The sequence below is a fragment of the Salvelinus namaycush genome, chromosome 1 (assembly GCF_016432855.1).
Source record: "Salvelinus namaycush isolate Seneca chromosome 1, SaNama_1.0, whole genome shotgun sequence".
Lineage (NCBI taxonomy): Eukaryota > Metazoa > Chordata > Actinopteri > Salmoniformes > Salmonidae > Salvelinus > Salvelinus namaycush.
In genome coordinates, this window is record NC_052307.1 from 45,838,454 (window position 1) to 45,852,510 (window position 14,057).

The following is a 14,057-nucleotide window of genomic DNA, read 5'->3' on the forward strand; positions in this document are numbered from 1 at the left end:
TCCAGTATTCATGCTGCAATAGTTTGTGTTGGGGGCTAGGGTCAGTTTGTTATGTCTGGAGTATTTCTCCTGTCTTATCCGGTGTCCTGTGTGAATTTAAGTATGCTCCCTCTAATTCTCTCTCCATCCCCTCTCGGAGGACCTGAGCCCTAGGACCATGCCTCAGGACTACCTGGCCTGATGACTCTTTGCTGTCCCCAGTCCACCTGGTCATGCTGCTGCTCCAGTTTCAACTGTTCTGCCTGCGGCTATGGAACCCTGACCTGTTCCCCGGACGTGCTACCTTGTCCCAGACCTGCTGTTTTCGACTCTCTCTCTCTCTGAAAAGCCAACTGACATTTACTCCTGAGGTGCGGACCTATTGCACTCTCTACAACCACTGTGATTATTATTATTTGACCCTGCTGGTCATCTATGAACGTTTGAACATCTTGGACATGTACTGTTATGTCAATCCGGCACAGCCAGAAGAGGACTGGCCACCCCTCAGAGCCTGGTTCCTCTCTAGGTTTCTGCCTTTCTAGGGAGTTTTTCCAAGCCACCGTGCTTCTACATCTCCATTGCTTGCTGTTTGGGGTTTTAGGCTGGGTTTCTGTACAGCACTTTGTGACATCGGCTGATGTAAAAAGGGCTTAATAAATACATTTGATTGATTGAAATAAAAGATCCCAGAAATGTTCCATACACACAAAAAGCTTATTTCTCAGAAATGTTTAGTTCTTTATTTACTTACATCACTGTTAGTGAGCATTTCTCCTTCGCCAAGATAATCCATCCACCTGACAGGTGTGGCATATCAAGAAGCTGATTAACCAGCATGATCATGACACAGGTACACCTTGTGCTGGAGACAATAAAAGGCCACTCTAAATTGCGCAGTTTTGTCACACAACGCCACAGACGTCTCAAGTTGAGGAAACTTGCAATTGGCATGCTGACTGCAGGAATGTCAACTGCATGAATGTCTCTGTTACCAGAGAATTTAATGTTAATTTCTCTACCATAAGATGCCGCCAATGTCGTTTTAGAGAATTTGGCAGTACATCCAACCAGCCTCACAAACGCAGACCACGTGTAACCACGTGTGATGAAACAGAAGTATTTATGTCTGTAATAAAGCCCTTTTGTGGGGGAAAACTTATTCTGATTGACTGGGCCTGGCTCCCCAGTGGGTGGGCCTGGCTACCATGTGGTTGGACCTATGCCCTCCCACCCATGGCTGCGCCCCTGCTGAGTCGTGAAATCCATAGATTAGGGCCTAATTAATTTATTTCAAATGACCGAAATGAATAAACTCATTAAAATTGTTGCATGTTGCGTTTATATTTCGGTTCAGTCTAGAAAAAAAACATGTTGAATCACCCTACTTGTAGTGAAATGCCAATTCCATCCTCCTCTTTCATGTTGACTAAACGGTCTATGACTGTCATGATACAGTACACGCTTTTAGTTTTTTTGTCCTAGCCTACCTGGCTAAAATGCCAGGCCAGCTATTTAACATTAACCTAATACATCTAGCTACATGTTGAACTTGTAGGCCAGGAGCACAACGTGTGAATTTATGGTTGGATCAGAATCGCTGTTATAATCATTGGCCAGTACGGAGAATTAAGTAAAACCACAATCCCGATCTCCATCCATGGCTAATTTAGGAAAGTGACAATTTTAGCTAGCTAGCTGGCCACCGGAAGACAACACAAAGAGATGAAACCATTCAAGTTTTTTCTGTATATGAAGATTGGCTTTTGGGGTGATGTGATTGGTGTGAAGCCAAATCCAAACTGGCTTCCCTTGACACTTTTTTTTGGTGCTCCAGGACCATTCAAAGTTGAGCTCACTCAGTTTAGCTCCAAGCTGATTGGCTATTATTATAATTGTTTTATTATCAAGGTAGGCCAAATGCTCGCTGGCTTCCCTTCAGCGCTTCAATGCTGGTCAAAAATAATGATATTTTTGAAAGCATCCGAGCGAGCGTATCAGCTCCCCTCTCTCTGTATGTGAAGCCCATCTATCTGAGGCTGTCTGGTCAAAAATATATTTTGCTCACTTGGATGCTTTCAACAATATCATATTATTTTTGACCATACAGCATCAGATAAATGGGCTTTACATACAGAGATAGGGCCGCTGTTTCGCTCACTCGGATGCTTTCTCTGTTGAGATACATTCAGCCTCTTGCGAATTGAAAGAAAATTATGAAGCACAGAGACAAACATTTTTATTTAATGGCATTAACAGAGAATTTAAAACCTTTTTTGTAATAACACAGTATATGGGATTGATTTTAAGAAATGTGGCTTAATTAATTTGATTAATATTATGGTGTTTATAGTCAGAGAAAAACAAAAAACGAAGCCCTCAGGGTTTCCGTTAGAATGGAAAATATGACGCTGTACAACGGGAGGAAGGAGTAGGCTGTCCTTGTAAATAAGTATTTGTTCTTAACTGACTTGCCTAGTTAAATAAAGGTTACACTAAGAGCATAACATTTCTGCATCATCATTTGGCTCGGGGAACAAAACATCGATATTTTGGGTCCATGGCCAGGAAACTTCCCAAACCTTACTCCCATTGAGAACTTGTGGTCAATCCTCAAGAGGCGGGTGGACAAACAAAAACCCACAAATTCTGACAAACTCCAAGCATTGATTATGCAAGAATGGGCTGCCATCAGTCAGGATGTGGCCCAGAAGTTAATTGACAGCATGCCAGGGCAGATTGCAGAGGTCTTGAAAAAGAAGGGTCAACACTGCAAATATTGACTCTTTGCATCAACTTCATGTAATTGTCAATAAAAGCCTGACACTTATGAAACGCGTGTAATTATACTTCAGTATTCCATAGTAACATCTGACAAAAATATCTAAAGACACTGATGCAGCAAACTTTGTGAAAATTAATATTTGTGTCATTCTCAAAATTTTGGCCACGACTGTAGGTAGATGTGGAAAGATGGATACAAATTATTTGTTGCAAGTTGGGGGGGTTCACACCTAGCTCAACTATTAGACAATTCTTTAGTAAAAGGTTGAAAAGTCTATTGTTCAGCTAATAGCCCATCCTGCTTCTGAAAAAAAAAAATATATAATACTTTTTCCCCTTTCCACGTTAAAGATTACAATTGATAGTGTTTTTAGCCACAATCGGCCCCAACCCCAATTAAAACATTCGATAGCTTGCTGGACTTCGGGCTAGAATGTTGAGGGTTTGAAACCTGCTCCCTGCTTGTTTCATTACATTATTATGCCGGTCTCAGAGCAAATAGCTTGGATTGTTAATCCCATCTCGTTCCTCGCTCTCTTCAACGCGTCATTATCCCCCTGAGTGGCTCGCTTGTGGAGATGCTGGCAGGATGTACTGTGTTTTATTCTGTATATATGAATTACAAATCAGCCTTTACTTAAATCATGTTTCTAGTCTATTGCATAGTTACAATGTGTAATCATTGATGTCCCAGGGGCAGGAGTGGAAAAGAATGTTGACGTGTATAATTGTAATACATCATTCAAAGAATGGAGTTTGATACACCTGGTATTGGATATGATAAAACTTGCGAAATAGCAATTTTCATAATTACATTTTATGACAAAAAAAATATGCACAATCGTTTGTCTCTACATGAACTAACATATTCCTCTCAATTGTACATTTTTAGCTTCTCGGTATGACGTTATAATTACTTAAATTTGCTTCCACCATAATGTTTTGTCAGCCATCTTTGCTGAAGAAAGTCACCAGGGACGTGTAGCTCGCATCAAATTCGTCATTGGAACCACTCAATATGATGATTGGTAATATAAAAACCTTGGGACCAAAATGCATAATGAGTGCTCTAACTCCCCCTTGCAGTGGTCTGGAGCAATGAAGCCGTGATGCTGGGTACCTCTAAGTCCCGCGGTGAAAGCTCGCAACTTTTAAAGGAGAAACCAGTGTATGTTTTTTATTTTTGTAAATTAGTAAATTAGGAGTAGCATAGTAGCATTCGCGTGAAAGTGAAATCGCGAACCACCGCATTTCACCATGGCAAGGCGACTGGTAATATGGCAGAATATAAACAGTGTAGTTATTCACTCCACAAGGCAATCAAACAAGCTAAACGTCTGTATAGAGATAAAGTGGAGTCGCAATTCAACAGCTCAGACGTATGTGGCAGGGACTACAGACAATCACAGACTACAAAAAGTGTCAATGCCATCTGGACAAGAGGAATACCTATGTAAGAATGCTGTTTATTGACTATACCTTAGCATTCAACACCATAGTACCCTGCAAGCTCATCATTAAGCTCTGGGTCTGAACCCCGCCCTGTGCAATTGGGTCCTGGATTTCCTGACGGGTGAAGGTAGGAAACATCACCTCCACTCCATTGATCCTCAACACTGGGGCCCCACAAGCGTGCGTGCTCAGCCCTCTCCTGTACCCCCTGTTCACCCCTGACCGCGTGGCCAAGCACGCCTCCAACTCAATCATCAAGTTTGCAGACGACAACAGCAGTAGGCTTGATTACCAACGATGACGAGACAGCCTACTGGGAGGAGGTGAGCGCTCTGGGAGTGTGGTGTCAAGAAAACAACCTTTCACTCAACATCAACAATACAAAGGAGATGATCGTGGACTTCAGGAAATAGCAGAGGGTGCACCCCCCCCCATCTACATCGACGGGACCGCAGTGGAGAGGGTGGAAAGCATCAGGTTCCTTGGCGTACACACCACAAACAAACTGAAATGGACCACCCACACAGACAGTGTGGTGAAGAAGGAGCAACAGAGCCTCCTCAACCTCAGGTTGAAGAAATTTGGCTTTTCACCCAAAACCCTCACAAACTTTTACAGATGCACAACTGAAAGCATCCTGTCGGGCTGTATCACCGCCTGGTACGGCAACTGCACCGCCCGCAACCACAAGGCTCTCCAGAGGGTGGTGCGGTCTGCCCAACGCTTTAACGGGGGCAAACTACCCGCCCTCCAGGACACGTACAGCACCCGATTTCAGAGGAAGGCCAAAAAGATCATCAAGGACATCAACCACCCAAACCACTGCCTGTTCACCCCGCTATCATCCAGAAGGCGAGGTCAGTACAGGAGCATCAAAGCTGGGACCGAGAGACTGAAAAACAGCTTCTATCTCAAGGCCATCAGACTGTTACACAGCCATCACTAGCACATTAGAGGCTGCTGCCTATCGACATATACTAGAAATCACTGGCCACTTTGAGGAATGGAACACTAGTCACTTTAATAATGTTTACATATCTGGCATTCCTCATCTCTTATGTATATAATGTATTCTATACTATTCTACGGTATCTTAGTCCATTCCGCTCTGACATCGCTTGTCCATATGTATAGTCTTAATTCATTCCTACTTAGATTTGTGTGTATTGGGTATATGTTATGTAATTTGTTAGATATTACTGCACTGTTGGAACTAGAAACACAAGCATTTCCCTACAACCGCAATAACATCTGCTAATCACGTGTATGTGACAAATAAAATTTGATTTGGGATTGGGCTACACACAATCCACAGCTAGGCTATTTAAAAAAAATATATATAAAAAAGCTATTGATCCTATGTGGCTAAATTATAGGCATACTCCTGGTGTAGTCTTCCAAATTTTTTCATTTATTTCTTAATAACCTCTTGGAAATAGGGGGCGCCCTGGATAAAATTCTGGATAAAATTGTGCCCAATTTAAACGGCCTCGTACTCTGTCCTAGATCATATGATATGCATATTATTATTACTATTGGATAGAAAACACTCTGAAGTTTCTAAAACTGTTTGAATTATATCTGTGAGTAAAACAGAACTCATTTGGCAGGCAAACTTCCAAACAGGAAGTGAAAATTCTGAAATGGGTCTCTGTGAAAGGCATTGCCTATTCAATTGTCTTGTATTTATGGATCTGTATGCACTTCATACGCCTTCCACTAGATGTCAACAGGCAGTAGAACGTGGAATGAAGTGTCTAGCCTTTTCTGGGACCGGATGGGACTCGTTGGAGTGAGAGGTCAGCCATATTGGTAGTACTTGGCTTCGCACTTGGGTTTGTCATATCGTTGTCCTCAATGCGTTAGGTAGACACGAAGAAATGCTCCGTCTGGGACGTTATTGGATATATTTGTGAAAAACATCCTAAAGATGGATTCTCAACTGAGTTTGACCAGTTTATTCGACTTTTATTATGACTTTTTGAATTTTTCGTTCATGCGTAAAATCTTCATGGACACGTGAGCTCCACCATGCTAGCCAAAGTTGCTAATTCGACAGAAGAAACGGACATTCTAAAACAAAACAACGATTTATTGTGGAACTAGGATTCCTGGCACTGCATTCTGATGAAAGTTCATCAAAGGTAAGGGAATATTTATGATGTTATTTCGTATTTTTGTGGACTCTTTGGACTCCAACATGGCAGAGAATGGCTGAGTGCTGTCTCAGATTATTGCATGCTGTGCTTTGTACTAAAGTTATTATTTTTTAAATCTAACACAGCGGTTGCATTAAGAACCAGTGTATCTTTAATTATATACGCAACATGTATTTTTCAGCAAAGTTTATGATGAGTTTGTTAGATTACGTGGCTGTCTAAAATTTCTCCGGACATTTTGGTGCCATTTGTGACCATGGCGGCAATGTAGAACCACGATTTATAGCTATAAATATGCACATTTTCGAACAAAACATAAATGTATTGTATAACATGATGTCATAAGACTGTCATCTGATGAAGTTGTTCAAAGGTTAGTGATTAATTTTATCTCTATTTGTGGGTTTTGTGAAAGCTATCTTTGCTGTGAAAAAATGGCGTTGTGTGTTGGGCTATTGTGGTGAGCTAACATAAATATATGTTGTGTTTTCGCTGTAAAACATTTTAAAAATCGGACATGTTGTCTGGATTCACAAGATGTTTATCTTTAATTATGTGTACAACATGTATTTTTCATAAAAGTTTTATGATGAGTATTTCTGTATTTCACGTTGCTCTCTGTAATTATTCTGGCTGTTTTGGTGCCATTTGTGACCATGGCGGCAATGTAAAACCACGATTTATAGCTATAAATATGCACATTTTCGAACAAAACATAAATGTATTGTATAACATGATGTCATAAGACTGTCATCTGATGAAGTTGTTCAAAGGTTAGTGATTAATTGTATCTCTATTTGTGGGTTTTGTGAAAGCTATCTTTGCGGTGAAAAAATGGCGTTGTGTGTTGGGCTATTGTGGTGAGCTAACATAAATATATGTTGTGTTTTCGCTGTAAAACATTTTAAAAATCGGACATGTTGGCTGGATTCACAAGATGTTTATCTTTCATTTGCTGTATTGGACTTGTGATTTCATGAAATTATATTATATGATATCCCTGTGGCGCTAGGCTAGGCTATGCTAGTCAGCGTTTCTGATGAGGATGATCCCGGATCCAGGATGGGGGGTCCGTAGAGGTTTTAACAGACAGCAGGAATTAAATAACTTCAACAAATATATTTAAATGTATCATCTGGGGTGCTGCGGCACCTCCAGCACCCTTCCCGTGCCTATGATTTTATATGGAAATAAATGATGAGAGTTGCAGGCGCATGTCTATCAGAGCAGAGTGAGGTCATAGAAAGTGAATGTATTTCTAGTTCTGTGAGAGGTACAGGCACGCTTCTCTGTCTCACCACAGCAATGGCCAGGCGTTGGTCTACGGTTACAATATTGCGCAAACCATAAATCCAGGCAGGCCCAACTCTATTCAATTCTTAGAATATCAGCCACGTTCACGTTACGTTTTTTAGGGGGCAGGATAATTACAGAGGTAACTTTAACTTCACTAGGGTAGGGGGCAGCATTCGGAATTTTGGATGAAAAGCGTGCCCAAATTAAAATGCCTGCTACTCAGGCCCAGAAGATTGGATAGAAAACACTCTAAAGTTTCCAAAACTGTTAAAATAATGTCTGTGAGTATAACAGAACTGATATGGCTGGCAAAAACCCGAGGAAAATCCAACCAGGAAGTACTATTATTTTGAAAGGCTGTTTTTCAATTGAAAGCCTATCCACCATACAAAGACTTAGGATCCAGCTCACGAGCTCTCTGGCTTCCTCTACATGTTGCCAGTCTTTAGGCATCGTTCCAGGCTTTTACTCTGAAAAATGAGGGAGATACAGCACTTTCAATCAGTGGCCAGTGGAAATTTCCATTCATCAGCCATGCGCCTGATCGGGAACGCGCCTTTCTTGTTTCTCCTTTCCTATTGACGAAGCTTTTGTCCGGGTGAAATATTATTGATTATTTATGACAAAAACAACCGGAGGGTTGATTTTAAACATCGTTTGGCAGTTTCTACTAACTTTTATTGTACTTTTTTGACTTTTCGTCTGGACTTAGTGCACACGCCTTAAGCATTCGGATTACTGGACAAAACACGCGAACAAAAAGGATGTATTTGGACATAAAGAGGGACATTATCGAACAAAACAAACATTTATTGTCTAACATGGAGACCTGGGAGTGCCACCAGATGAAGATCATCAAAGGTAAGTGATTCATTTTAATGCTATTTCTGACTTTTGTGACACTCTCCTTGGCTGGAAAATGGCTGTATGGGTTTCTGTGGCTAGGTGCTGACCTAACATAATCGCAAAGTGTGCTTTCTCCGTAATGCCTTTTTGAAATCTGACACAGCGGTTGCATTAAGGAGAAGTTTATCTTTATTCGTATGTTTAACACTTGTATCGTTTATCAATGTTTATGATGAGTATTTCTGTAATTTGATGTGGCTCTCTGCACTTTCACCGGATGTTTGTTTGAGACAATGTATTTCTGACCATAACGTGCCAATGTAAACTGAGATTTTTGGATATAAATATGAACTTTATCGAACAAAACATACATCTATTGTGTAACATGAAGTCCTATGAGTGCCATCTGATGAAGATCATCAAAGGTTAGTGATTCATTTTATCTCTATTTCTGCTTTTTATGACTCCTCTCTTTGGCTGGAAAAATGGCTGTATGGTTTTCTGTGACTAGGTGCTGACCTAACATAATCGCATGGTGTGCTTTCGCAGTAAAGCCATTTTGAAATCGGACACTGTGGTTGGATTTACAAGAATCTTTAAAATGGTGGATAATACTTGTATATTTGAGGAATTTTAATCATGGTATTTCTGTTGTTTTGAATTTGGCGCCCTGCAACTTCACTGGCTGTTGTTGAGGTGGGACGCTAGCCTGCAATAACTGGTCAGTATTTGCCAAATAGTGAGCCAATATTTACCTCCAGTTATTAACAACTTATAAATGCACTTAAACACTTGTAAGATTAAGGATACCTCCTCCAACTGTGCAACTATTGAAAATGAAGTTGCATGATGATACATAAGGGTTCAATATTATACGCATTTGTAGGTGAATTTAAAAATGGTCAATAGTTGGAGGTAAATAGTGGCTTACTATTTGGCAAGCACTGACTGGAAATCAAACTATTTTGACCAATTTGTTATAACATTTATTAAAGGTTTATAATGCATTTACAAATGATGAAATAACTGTTAATAACATAATTACAAACTTTTTGTAAGTCCTTTAGAAATGGAAGCTTATCGTAAAGTGTTACCGGAATGGGTACATTGCAAACAGTGAAAACATTTCTCATGCCAAGAGAGGTACTGGATCCTGGCAAATGGTTTGCGGAATGAAACAGTCCAAAACTCAGAGGTGCCGGATCAAATTAAGCACTTGTTATACTATATTATCATTAGTTCACATTCAATAGAGGTAGTCTATGGTAAGTTAACGGATACAAAATGTGAGCATATGCCATGAAAAGCAAGAAAAATACTAATATCCCATCACATTTACATAACTGTGCAGGTTCTTTTTATGGGTATCAGGTTAACCCTATTTTAGAGTGAAAACACTAGCTTTGGCATATCAGAGGTGACCAAAGAGGAATGTGAGTGACCTAACCCCACACTAACGCAGAAGAGGACTTTTATGCTTCCTACTCAATTCTTCCTGACCGGGCCAACTTACTTATTCATTACTTCAGCTCTGTTACACTCACAGAGCAAGAACAATTGCACCACAAACCTAATTATAATTCACTTCACATTGTTCACTAAATATAATAACCAGTCGGTCACTTTATGTTATGTGACGGCTGTCATATTTGATTGTGTACTGGCCCCCCAAAAAATGTTGTAAAAATGCTTAGTAGGTCAAACTATAACAGTACAGTGCAGTAATTTTAGGTAATAGCAAGAAAAACGGTGTATTCCTGTTTACAGAAGAGTGATGCAAATATGAAATCAAGACAGGAGAAGAACAACATTTTTGGAAAACCTTCAGAACAACCTTTCACCCAGAGTCCTGTTACATTTTAGTAACGGTTGCAATAACAAGTATGTTTCTGTTTAAACATTCTCTTCAATTTAGAACACAGTAGAGAAAGAAGATACGAGAGGGGGAGAAAAAGCTGAAAAATATCAGGAGTCCCTCCCAAGGCCAAGTTGCGGTACTCACTAGAAATCAGTGCAGTCAGATTACTCTTTGGTTTGCATCCCCGCAAATGTATCCAGTTAGCCAGCTCTCATCTGCTTCCCCCGAATCTACAGGAGGCCCCCGGGTGAAGACGATGCATTTCCTGACTCCCTCCCGGTTAGGTCCAACCCCCCAGCTCTACAGGCTCTGGGGCTGAGGTTTCCCCTTCTTTAGGACTTCACTCTTTAGTCCCCACACCCTGAGCATGCCTCCTAACCCCCTTCCCTCATGTACTCCACTCTCTCTCTTCGAATCAACACAGGAAGCCGCCCTGTTGACCAATCAACATGCATGGATAGGCTATGACAATGCCCCTGGCATTTGGTGGAAGTGAGGCAAGTTCTCTTTCCCTGCCCTCTATGGTGATTCCCCAGAGAACTCTCCGACTTCTTTTAAAGGCACAGTAGCCCCTTTTTTTCACTTGTTGCTTCCATGGAATAATTCCCACAGAATTCCCGTAGGGTAAAAATAATGAATTATTCTGAGAGGTCCATCAAGTTAAGCTTTGACACATGCAGGTGCGATGGAAATATAGCAATGTGCACTTCTTTGTTTGTGACCGAGGTTCCACAAATGAAATATGTTACTTTTCATGGATTTAGATTACATGTACATCTTCATGTATTTTGAAAACGGTTCAAAACGTTTTGACAAGAGAAATAAGAACACATGTGGGAATATCTTCTGGAAATGTATGATTAAAGTCCACGACCTGGAGGGGCAGATAAAACAAAAAGAGTGGCTACGCATCCTGTGTTTGTCCTGCCCCCCGAAATGCCTTTTCCTGTTTTCTAAACCTCTTTTTAACATTCTGCACATGTTGTTTTTCTGCAATGTAATATCCCTATAGTGTTATGCTATCTGTGGTTAAAAGTTGAAAAAAACATGCATTTCCAATGTAATGTTTAAACAGGGCTAATTGTTTCATGTAGGTTACGCAAGCAAGAAATAAGTGTGTATGCTAAGAGCGTCTGCTAAAATAGCATAACACTATAGGGATATATAAAAAAAAAAGTGATGTAAATCTAATAAATATTAGAGTATGAATTATCAGAGTAATGAATAATGGCACTAGAGGGAATGGCGGCCGTTTACGGGCTCCTGACCAATTGTGCTATTTTGTGTATTTTTGGGCTGTAATAAAATAAAATAAAAATGTACATAATGTATCCGCCATCGTTTCCTATGTCAGAAAAAAGCTTTTGGATATCAGAACAGCTATCACTAACCTCCATTTGAACGAGGACTTCTACCTCAATGAGTAGGAGGCAAAAGACATATTGATTATCACGGACCAGGCCCAAATCCCAGACACTCGAAGGTGGAGACGGCGCTATAGATACCTGACAAGACTATGTCGGAGAGTGGATAAATCGCCTCTACCCTCCATTCTATTGGCGAAAGTGCAGTCACTGGAGAATAAACTGGATGAACTCTGTTTGAGACTATCCTATCAACGTGATCTGAAGAACAGCAAAATCCTATGTTTCTCAGAGTCGTGGCTGAACAACGACATGGTAAATATAAATCAAGATGTTTTTTCTATACATCGGCAGGACAGAACGGCTGCGTCGAGGAAGCTCAGAGGGGTTGGGTGTCTCTTAACAACAACTGCCGCACAATTTCTAATATTAAGGAAGTCTCCAGGTTCTGCTCGCCTGGGTTAGAATACCTCATGATAAACTGTAGACCACACTATTTACCAAGAGAGTTATCTATATTTTTCGTAGCTGTCTATGCAAGGGTTCCCAAACTTTTTCACTGTGGCTCCCCCTTCCAGCATTGGGGAACATCCCCCGCCCCTTGTCTATAGCTATGGGCACAAGCAGTCATGAAACAAACTGTTCACACCCTCTTGTTGGTGGCAATTTTACACTTTGTCATGGGGCCAATTTGTTTTGTTCCAGTTTTAAAGTAAATTTTCTTGCAGTTCTATACAATTTGCCATGTCTAATGTGTATTTGTGCTATGTGAGTGACAAAAATATTACAACAATATCTATGGGCTAAAAAACCTAAATAGAAAATTGTTAGCTGACATTAGTTGATCTGGACATTTCTGACAAGTTCTAAATAGCTATCTAAGGTATGCAATGAAAAACATGAGGAACTGATGTGGAACTACCCAATTTCAAAATTACACCTTGTGCATTCTACTATTACAACTTTCAAAAGTTTAAAGCCGGACCACTGTGCCCACCCTGCTGACCCCTGGGGGCGCACCCCACAGTTTGGGAACCACTTGTCTATAGTACCACCACAAACCAATGCTGGCACTAGGACTGCACTCAATGAGCTGTATAGGGCCATAAGCTCTATAGTGCTCCTAGTGGCTGGTGACTTATATGCAGGAAAGCTGAAATACGTTTTCTCATTTCTACCAGCATGTCACCTGTGCAATTAGAGGCAAAAAACTCTAGATCACCTTTACTCCACACACCGAGACGCATACAAAGCTCTCCCTCGCCCTCCATTTGGCAAATCTGACCATAAATCTATCCTCCTGATTCCTGCTTACAAGCAAAAACATAAACAGAAAGTACTCAATACGGAAGAGGTCCGATGAAGCAGATGCTAAGCTACAGGACTGTTTTGCTAGCACACACTGGAATATGTTCCGGGATTCATCTGATGGCATTGAGGAGTTGCCCACATCAGTTGCCAGCTTCATTAATACGTGCATCGTCAACGTTGCCCCTACAGTGACCGTACATACATATCCCAACCAGAAGCCACGGATTACAGGCAACATCCGCACCGAGGTAAAGGCTAGAGCTGCCGCTTTCAATGAGCGGTACTCTAATCCAGACACTTAAAAGAAATTCCGCTACGCCCTCTGACAAACCATCAAACAGGCAAAGTGTCAATACAGGACCAAGATCGAATCCTACTACACCGGCTCTGAATCTTGTTGGATGTGGCAGAAGCTGAATAAATCGCATGATCATTACACAGGTGCACCTTATGCTGGGAACAATAAAGGGAGTAATTCTGTTTAAAATAAAGCCCTTTTGTAGGGATTCTGATTGGCCTGGCCCCTGCCCAGTCATGTGAAATCCATAGATTAGTGCCTAATGAATATATTTCAATTGACTGATTTCCTTACATGAACTGTAACATGGCAAAATCTTTAAAATTGTTGCATGTTGCGTTTGGTGGGAAAGGGCAGTACAGTTGAAGGCGGAAGTTTACATACACCTTAGCCAAATACATTTAAAATCAGTTTTTCACAATTCCTGACATTTAATCCTAGTAAAAATTCCCTGTTTTAGGTCAGTTAGGATCACCACTTTATTTTAAGAAAGTGAAATGTCAGAATAATAGTGTAAAGAAAGATTTATTTCAGCTTTTATTTCTCAAATCACATTCCCATTGGGTCAGAAGATTACATACAATCAATTAGTATTTGGTAGCATTGCCTTTAAATAGTTTAACTTGGGTCAAACGTTTTGGGTAGCCTTCCACAAGCTGCCCACAATAAGTTGGGGGAACTTTGGACCATTCCTCCTGACAGAGCTGGTG

General features: G+C 40.7%; 1 protein-coding gene across 1 annotated transcript in view; it reads right to left on the bottom strand.

Moving 5' to 3' along the window:
- cntrl (centriolin) overlaps window positions 1-14,057 on the bottom strand; it is a 98,424-nt gene that overhangs the window by 49,531 nt on the left and 34,836 nt on the right. The window lies entirely within an intron of this gene.